The sequence below is a fragment of the Nicotiana sylvestris genome, chromosome 1 (assembly GCF_000393655.2).
Source record: "Nicotiana sylvestris chromosome 1, ASM39365v2, whole genome shotgun sequence".
In the NCBI taxonomy this organism is placed as follows: domain Eukaryota; kingdom Viridiplantae; phylum Streptophyta; class Magnoliopsida; order Solanales; family Solanaceae; genus Nicotiana; species Nicotiana sylvestris.
In genome coordinates, this window is record NC_091057.1 from 67,546,512 (window position 1) to 67,555,601 (window position 9,090).

The following is a 9,090-nucleotide window of genomic DNA, read 5'->3' on the forward strand; positions in this document are numbered from 1 at the left end:
CGACTTCAAATCGAGGTTATTCCTGAACCAACAACGGGTCAGGCGAAATCATTTCAAAAATGTCCTTAACGAGAGGAAAACAAAGCCTACATATGCCCAAGCGCAAAAGCATAAGATCCATTGTCGCCAGCCAAATGAGCCTCAGGGCCATACACTAAAAGGTCACAATGACCAAAAGCGTAAGAGCCACCGTCGCTAGCTTAAAATTTGAAAGCTTGAGGATCAAAATGAGATCAATTCCTAACCCAATTCGGAGGCCGAATCCAAAATAGTTAACTATACATGCCAAAAAGGATAACGTAAGAGCCATCATTGCCAGCTTTAGGAGCCTCAGGGCCACATACGTAAAAGGTCGCTTCGACCTAAGGAGTAAGAGACACTGTCACCAGCATAAAAAAAAAAAAGAAAAACATTAGGTATAATTGAGATCGAGTCGCAACCTGACTCGGAGACTGACCCATAATAGTTAAAGTACCAACTCCCAAGGGCAAGGCGTAAGAGCCATTGTCGCCTGCCCATGCAGATACAAGGGCTTGAGGGTCGAGTAGGATCGAGTCAAAACCTAACTCGGAGACTAAACCCAAAATATTTGAGCAAAGCATAAGAGCTCTAACGCCAAATTGCACTAAAGGCCACACAGAGCATGTAAAAGCCTCCGGGCCTGCCTTATGAGCCCCAGGGCCATATCACAAATCTAAAGATTCTCACCAACTCTGAAACCAATCCGCCTGGTTGAGAGCAAAGCAGAAAGTGGTATAAAAAAACAAAACCTCGAATTCTTTGTTATTTACAAAATGTGAAAGGGTACATTCCCCATCTACAAACTCGAAGGTATCGCATGCAAAGTGGCAAAATCTATGCCCTGCCATCGAGGGCTATGACCTATTAGCCTCGTCTTCACTCTCCTTAACATAATGCAGAAGTGATCGAGCCTCACGCTCGTCCACCCTCGCTCGATCCAGCTCTTCCGGAAGAACAAAACCCTTGGTTCCAATCTCTTCGAGCACCTCTCATTGGGTCCTGCAACGAACATATTCCACACTCCTCTCTTCACGATCAAGGGCCCTCTTCAACTCAGCTTTGACATCAGTAGAGTCCTTCAAATGAATCTCCATCTCCTGATCAGCCTTAGTTCGGCTCAATGCTGCTTCAGCCTGAGCATCAATGATCTTAGCCCTGACCTTCGAAAGTTCAGACTCGATCAACAATCCACTTGAACTAAAGCATTGTCACGATCCAAGTAGAGTTGGGCTTCCAAGGCAGGAACTTTAGCCAAGGCACCCTTTTCTTCTGAAGCTTGAGCCTGCACTTGAGCTCTTAGCTCGGTACAATAGTTCCTAACTCGGTCGGCTTCACCCCTAAGGTGCTCCAGAGCCTTTGCCTTTTTCTGCAACTCAGATAGGTAAGAAGTTAACCGGAAAAGTTAAAATGAAAAATGCATACCACGATAAGTTACCTTCTCCATCAAATAACTCTCGTAATTCAAGCTCCGCTACGCCTCATATCGCCAATACATCAACTCAACTTCTTTCTCCTCACAGAAGAGCCTAAGGGACCTACTCTCGTCTAGAGCTTTCCAAATCCTAGCCCCTATGACAGAGTAGCTTAGACCTAAGCCTATGAAAGGCCTGTAGAATAAAAACTCGATAAGGAAGGAAAGACGCGAGACGCGGAAGGCTTATGCCAAAACTCATAATAAAGTGAAGCTGGATGTGACTACCCGACCAGTCGTCTCATGAGTTACCGCTCTATTTCCAACATTTCTGCTTCGTATTGCTTTGTCTATCGGTTCTATATGTGATCGGATTGGTTGGCTTGGGTTCGGAAAGGTTTTGAGAAGGTTTGAGACACTTACTCTTTTTTGAGGAAGCTTAAGTTGAAAAAGTCAACCGAATATTGACTTATGTGTTAGAGGGATCGGATATGAGTTTCAATGGTTCAGATAGCTTTGGGAGGTGATTTAGGACTCAAGAGTGTGATCGGTATGTGTTTTAAAGAATCAGAGTAGATTTAGGCTTGAATTGGCGAAGTCGATAATTTGGCGATTTACGGTTGGTAGGTGAGATTTTGATATAGGGGTAAAAATGGAATTCCAAGAGTTTTAGTAGCTCCATTGTGTCAATTGGGAGGTGTGTGCAAAATTTCAGGTCATTCGAACGTGGTTTGGTTGGGTTTTTTATCAAAAGCGTAATTTAGAAGATTTTGGAAACTTAGGCTTGAATCCGATGTGTTTTGGTTGATTTGATGTTGTTTGAGGTGTTTGAAGATTGGTACAAGGTTTAATAAGGTTTTTGGATATGGTTGTACTTTTGGTTGAGGTCCTGGGAGCCTCGGGGTAATTTCGGATGGTTGACAGAGAGTTTGGGATATTTGAAGAAGCTGCAGATTTTCTGCTTCTGGTATTTCTGCACCTGCGGACTGGGGATCACTGGTGTGATGCCGCATATGCGGAGGATTGGTCACAGAAGAGTAATTTTGATGGAGAGGCTGGAGCCGTAGATGCGGTTCAGGAGCCGCACCTGCGAAGGTGCAAGTGCGGGCATTTCTTCGCAGAAGCAGTAACGTAGAAGCGGGTATATGGACGCAGATGCGAAAATGCCCGGGCCAGAAGGTATAAATTGTGTCCTTCACAATTTTTGAGCTATTTAACAATTTCTAAGTAGGCTTTGGAGCTTTTTGGGCGATTTTGGAGAGGGATTTCAAGGGAACTTCATTGAGGTAAGGATTTAGGATCTAAAACTCTTTTCTGTGGTATTATTTCATGGATTAGGCTTGTAATTTATGGAATTTAAGGATCAAAGTTTGGGGAAACTAGGTCTTGGAAACTTATACCTTTGATTGAGGATTTGAAGGACCATTTGAGGCCGTAATTTAGAAGATTTGATATTTATGAACTCGTAGGGAGATAAGGAATCTATTGATGTAAAAATATCGAATTCTGAGATGTGGGCTCGGGGGTCGGGTTTTTGTAATTTCAGGATTTGTGTCGTATATTGGTTATTTTCACTCGGGCTTCGTTCCCTTATCATTTTTTGATGCCGTCATTCTAATTTTGGATAGATTCGACGCGATTGGAGGCGGAATTGAGGTGAGTAATGATTGTAAATTATGTTCTGAGGGTATGAAACCCAGTATTTGCACATCTTGTGCTATATAGAGGTTACACACACGTTTGATACGAGTGTGGGGTCATGCATTGTTGGCTACTGTGACTTAGTCCGTCCCAAATGACTATTTTACCGTGTATTTGACTGAAATCTATTTGTGAACATCATGTTTTGGGTTGAACACCATATTTGGGCCTTGCGCTAACTATTTGAACCCTTAGGGGATTTTATTGATATTTCCACACTGTTTTGACATTATACTTGAGCTCAGTCATACTATATTCCACTATTTTCATAACTCAACCATGTTTACTCTGTTTTTAACACTTAAATGATCTTTTAAATGATATTTTGGGCTGAGAATCATGTTTTACTATTGCTCGAGTGGCTTGTGAGGATTTTTGACTGAGTAAGGCCGAGGGCCTATGTTGTGAGGAAACATTTGATATTGATTATGGGGCCGAGGGCCTGAGATATGTACGCCACGAGGTGGCTTGTTGATATGAGGCCGAGGGCCTAGTGATGATGCCACGAGATGGCTTGATATTGTGCTTGGGCCGAAAGGGGCCCCTTTAGGAGTCTGCACACCCCCAGTGAGCACGGGTACCTATTGTTATGTGAGAGATAGCCCGAGGGGCTGGTATTGTTGGCATTGTGCCCGAGGGGTAAAAACCTTTATGTGCTTATCTGTCTCATTTGTCTATCATTTATATGTTTAATTGTTTAAAAGGTATTTCCTGAAGTTTAAACTGAACTTATATGATTACTCGTATCTTTACTGATTCACTATTTTAAATGGTTTTACTGCTTCATTATTGCATGCAATGTACCTTACGTGATTTTCTGCTTTCACTCTTTATTTAGGATTATTACTCACTGAGTTGGATTACTCACTTTACTCTCTGCACCCCGTGTGCAGATTCAGGCATTGCGGATCCTGCTATTGCGAGTTGAGAGCTCCCGGCAGATTTTTGAGTCCACGAGGTAGCTGCTTGGCATTCGCAGTCCTGTGCTTCTCTCCCTTTATCATTCTATCTCTTATCAGACATTTTGTAATAGCTTATAGAATTTTTAGACTCATATTAGGATTGATAGATGCTCATGACTAGTGACACCCAGGTATCGGGCTGTATTAGGTTGTTCTTCCGCATATTTGTATTGTTGACTGCTTAAACCTTGGGTTATTTTATCATGCTTTAGACTTGAATATTATTATTTAACTACTTAAAAATTGAAATGGGAAGTGTCGCCTGGCCTTGTCTTCACGAGAGGTGTCATCACGATCGGGTATGAGTTTAGGGTTGTGACAACGGCAGACTTCCTCGAAGGCCGAGCACACTTCTGTTTGTCCAGCCCCCTTGGCCTTGAAAGAACCAACCTCGGTCGAAGCATGATCACTCAGAGGAGCCACCACTCCAGAACGAAGACTTCAGGAACAACAGGCTCGGGAGATCTTTTCTCCTCGAAGACACGGACCCGTTTAGCCCTACTAAAAGCTCCATCGCACTGCGAGTGCATATCCCGTTTATCATTATCGACCCTTGGTTCGGAAGATGGCGACTCCTCATATTCTTCGGAGGAGCACAACCTTGCCCCTAGGGACCTTCTAATACCTATGACGACAAGGTCAATACATAAAAAAGAGGAAAATATCATCTCAAATATGCGAAGGCCTAGGTAAAAGCAGTGTACGCACATACCTTGGGATTTTGCTTCCCATCTGCCCCGGGACACAGCTCGCCACCTACGCTCGTCACAAGTCAAATGGGTTGCCAACCTTCGGACCCAGCCGGGCAAATCAGGAACTTCACCTGGAACCCATGATGTTGATGTGGAAAAAAAGGAATTACTAAACTGGCTTTCGCCACGAGGGAATCTGAGAAAGCACGAGGCACTCCACTCACGCGTGTAATTCCATTCCTCGGGAAAGGGCATAAGTTCCACGGGAATGACGTCAGTCGTCCTAACCCGTACGAATCAACAGACCCACTCTCGATCTCCATCTTCCTCATCATCAACAACAAAGGGCATGGACAAACGACACTGCAAGGTTAGCAGGCCTCGATGATGAAAGGGCTGGTACAACCTAACAAGATGACTGAGTGTGAATTCGTTCCCTGCCTTCTCCGCAAAGATCCTCATCATCAGTACTACCCACTAAAATTACGGATGTATCTGTGCCAAAGTAACCCGATACTTTAAATAGAAATCGGGCACGACCCTGTCAAGGGGGCCTAGTACGAAAGGATACAAGTATATGTTCAGGAATCTATTGGCGGGGTTTGCAATATCCTCATCTGGGGAAAGCGTCTGCAACGCTATCCCCTCATCCCATCTGTAGTCTCTTCTCAATATCTCCAGATGCGCCTCTCTTATCGAAGATATGGTCTTCAAAGTAAACTCCTGTGGATCTTGTGCAGTGGAGTGGAACTCTCCCCTCCCTGCAGGGCAGGCCCCGAAGTCACAGTCATGACTATGGTGAAACTAGCAAATCGAAGGCGGAACCTACATGAACACTTTAGCGCTTAAGGTAATGAAGGACTCGACACCAAGGCAGAATAGTAGGTATCTAAAATAATAGGATCTTCCAAGAAGCGGGAGACACCCCATATATATATGGGGAACAACAACGATCTGCCTACCCATGATAGGCTCCGGAGGCCAATAGCTTCAGTATAGATCCCAAGGTGGTATCTAATCCTAAAGATCTCTGTCAAAAGGAAGTTAGGCCCCGAAAGGTCAGCAACATCATCCCTAGCCCCGAGAAGGTATACGGCCTCGAAGGCTCCTCCTAAGAAGAAAAGTAAGCACTTCAAGCTTCGTCCATGAGGGTTAGACCTCAGGACATCACCCGGCCATAGGCAACCTCTCCACAGGAACCTATCTGCAACGCCTTAAAAGATTATCTACATTAACTCAAAAGTAAATCTCCAAGTGCCTGGAGGTTACCTTCACTCAGAGACCACCCTCAAAGATTCCAAGGTTCAATATGCCATCTTCATGCGGTTCGAGGGTCCCCACGATCGTCAGCAAAGGCATACAGTCAAAATCCCCGCAAACGTACAAGAATATACAAGAATATGGCAAATACCAAAAGCAGAAGTAAAGAAGATGTCCTTTTATTTCATAAATATTGGCTTATAAATTCCCCTCAGGGGTCCTTACATACAAATACAAAAGCCCGCTAGGGGTCCTTGCACAAAAACAAAGAAACGAAGGGGTATACACCCGTAGTGAAAACCTAAGAACCTATTCCATCCATGAGGGTTCATCTTCAGTATTAGCATCTCTGAGCGCCGCCTCCTCGAGTTCGTATCCTCGAAGACAACTCCTTCGGTCTCCATCTCCTCTAGGTTCCCAACTTAATCCCGCGGAAAGTCCTCGCCGAGGGAGAAGATGAAGAAGATGAAAAGGGGGGGATGCAGAAGAGGCATAGAAAAGAGACATAGCCCGCCGAAGCCAAAGGTTGAAGATTCGATGGGCCCCAGCCTCAGCGGCCAGTTGTTCCATTTTATCCCTCGGGAAAGAAAAAACCCAAGGGACAAAGTGCCACACTAGGCCAAGGTAGGAGAGTGAGAAGCACTGCATAATCCGAATAACTTTCTAAAAAAGTGGAGGATCAATTCCCCGTCTTCTGTCATCTCGAGCCAGTAAGGACAACAATAACAATCGCAACAACAACGGTAGTGACGACAAAACGGTATAATCTCGATCGACAAAGGGAAGCTCAGGCAAGAGGCCACAACACAGCCTATAGGAGCACTGCCAAACGACCTTGAGGCCGTAAACTCCAAACATGGTGATCAATAATAGATGAAGATGACAAGGAGAAAGGGATGAATGAGCGGATGAAGACATTTGGATAGGAAAACAATGCCAGAACGCCGCCATTTATAGTAGATAATGACGCAGTGATCGAGGCCTTTAGAATACTGATCGGCGGATGCAATTACTGCATTCTTGAAAAACCGAATTGACGGCGGTACTTTCACCTCAAAGAACGGGTATCGACAGTGCATTGAATGATGTCGAAAAGACAAGTCCATGAGATGTCCTGGTTATTCTAAAAACTAGCACTGTATGTTGCATCATCTGTATGACGTCGTCACAGGGAGCCCGAGGAGTTGGGTATCAAAATCGTTTCCCATCGCTTCATTCTGACAAACGCAGACACAATCTGTATGCGTCAAAATCAGAGGGCCTAATTTCTTGCTATCGAGTCACTTTAGAAGAAAACCTCGAGACCCCGAGAACACAAAGCTGCGACTGAGTTCTCTCCCTCAGAGCTCGTCAAGTCCCAACATAAAGAGGACGTAGATCGAGGCTAGAGCCAAATGGGGAATTACCAAGGCACACGGCTAAGTCTTACAAAGCGGCCTACCCGGAGCCTGTATCAAGGCGTCACATCTAGCCATCTCATCTCTATGCTTTTACATTTAATGTATTTTTTACTATGACAGGATTCCCCTCCTATATAAAGGGATCCTCATCACCTTATAAAGGGCTGTTGTTTCTCCAACTACTCTACACAAGATCAATAACAACTCTCTCTCTCTTTTCTCTCTAACTTACTCGCTCGAGGCTGCCTTTTTCATTTATTGCTTTCATATTTGTTCTCCTTTTACTGCTTGATATTGTCCATAAAGAGCCTCTTTTAATTATATCCTAACTGTTAGTCTCTTTCCAGTTACCCCTGATAGCCCGAGCCCGAGCCCCGACATCAACCTCGAACCCAGGTATTGATCTTGATCCCCCCCATCGACCAGTTAGAGGCCAGAGTAACTGACCTACCGGTTTGATCATAGCTCTACTTTAGCTCGTATTTCATTTATTATCTACATACGCCTAGCATCAACTGCCCTAACAACTAGCATAAAAATAGATCACGTATTTTTAGAGTCCCATCAGCAAATTTAATTGTTATTACCATTTTCATGGTAAACACTTTCTAATAATATGGTGTTTAGTTATACATACTAGTAGTATTCCATGGTACTAACGTCCCTTTTGCCGGGGGCGCTACATTTTTGAATGAATGTAGGTGGTTCTATACTGGACAGTGCCGATCATAGGTAGCGGAGCATCATCCTCTCAGCAATCTTGGTGAGCCTCTCTTCTTCAAGGGGTTACGCAGCATGTCTTTTGTTATAAATTTCCTCTTTTGAGGTATAGACGGGGCCTTGTTGTCGGCGTTATCATAACTATATTTTGTATCTTTAGAGGCTCCGTAGAAGTCTGTGTGGGTTATGTTTGGGTATTGGATAGGTCATTAGACTATGTTGTCATTCTAAACTCTTGTTTCCTCTAAACTGTAACTGCATAATGTTTTTGGAATATAACTATGGTTTGAAGATTGTAACATAAAATGAACTATTAATGTTTCATGTACGATCTTTTCTACTATCTAATTTAAATGAAAACATGGTTTCTTGATCATAGTGGTATGGGTAGAAGGTGTCAAAAAGGCTTACTCAATTGGCTTCTCTTGATTGAGCGTCGATCGCGCCTCCTGAGGTTGGGGCATGACAAACTTGGTATCAAAGCATAAGGTATAAAAGTGTCCTAGGATGTCTCGGAGCCGTGTCTAGTAGAGTCCTTCTTATCGGTGTCTAGTCGACAACATCTATAAGTTGGAGGTTACTTGGGCATTTAGGAATAACACCCTTCTTTGGTATTCTGGATCGTACGACAATTGTGAAACTATTCCTCCTCTAACTGGTGCATTCCTTCAATTTTCAATACATGGCACCTATGAATAAAGCACGAATTGGACAAGAACCCAATGCCACCTCAGAAGTGGCTGATGATTCACTACTTGATACTGCGGGTGAGGATAATTTCCCTACTATAACACTGCCTGATTCTTCTACTATAGAGCAGATTACCTCAGTTCCTACATCTACGGAGGGTACCACCATCCCTCCCGCCGGTATTTCTGTTTCGCCTCCAACCCCAGCTTCCGATTCCGGTATTTCTGATGAGG